The sequence below is a fragment of the Amphimedon queenslandica genome, unplaced genomic scaffold (genome assembly GCF_000090795.2).
Source record: "Amphimedon queenslandica unplaced genomic scaffold, v1.1 AMPQUscaffold_10412, whole genome shotgun sequence".
NCBI lineage: Eukaryota > Metazoa > Porifera > Demospongiae > Haplosclerida > Niphatidae > Amphimedon > Amphimedon queenslandica.
In genome coordinates, this window is record NW_003549320.1 from 1 (window position 1) to 1,202 (window position 1,202).

The window sequence follows — 1,202 nt, forward strand, 5'->3', positions numbered from 1 at the left end:
TAATTGCCAACAGTACATTATATATGCCATAAGTTGTCCTTTCTCTTGGTGTATTCACAGGATAGGCTAGTTCTTTAGGATCAATAACTAACTCTTTTACCTCTAGACTGGGACAGGATTCTTTATAAACACTCACTACCTCTCCTATCACATCTCTTCTTAGAGACACCATATTGTCACTGTAACCTTTCTTACAGGACATCATTACTAGTACACACTGGCTCTCATCCACAATCTCTACTAATACTCTTACACCATTGTCATCAAACCAGTGAAGGCCATTTCTCCAAAATGCGCAGTAACGATTTAACTTGTCATCTTCTTGAGGTAGAGCCATCTTGTAAGCAAGACGTAATGAGAGGACGTGGAAGTATCGAGGAGGAAAGAAATGATGTTTACTAGTACACTGTAGACACCAACCGAACTGGTACACTTCACTAGTCATCTCATCAGGTCTATCAGTAGACAAAAGACATGGAAAGTGCAACAACCTTTCTCCTCTTCTTTCTCTCCCTCCCTCCTCCTCCTCTTCCACTGCTAACTGATGGAGGTTTGTCATTCTTAGGAAAGATGGATTGATTTCTTGACAGAGTTCCATGATCTTTAGAAAACAAATCAACATGTCAGGATCATATTTAGGGAAGTGTCTAGTCAGACCAGACACACTAACAATACCAGTGTTGCTAGCAATGTCAACGTGTTTTTTGAATGTCTCTGGAGCAAAGAGAATCCCATCCACCTCAGTTAGTAGTATACCCTTATTCACAACAACCCATACTTTGTCTTCACTTTTAAGAACACTGATCAAACCAGTTGAGTGCAACGAATGAAGAACATCAAAGACGTCTTCTCTCTTATCTGGTATAAAGTAATCATCATTGTCCTTACCAGCAGACATTACATCAGAGAGGGTCAGTATATTCTCTTTCCTTTCCTCCAGTAGACCATACATCATGTGACAATAAAGACTCAAATTCCTTCCACTTGTACTACGAATCGACTCACAGGCACTACACAACTTATTAAAGAACGAATCCACACCACTCCCACCAAGCTTACGACAATCTAAGAAGACACTATCACACTTTTCCTTTACAATAATCTCCTGTATTTCTTCCTTTCTCCTTCTCCTTTCAAAAGGATTACTTATCTCATCCACATGACTGACTATTACAATAACATGGCATTCATTAAGAGCTTTC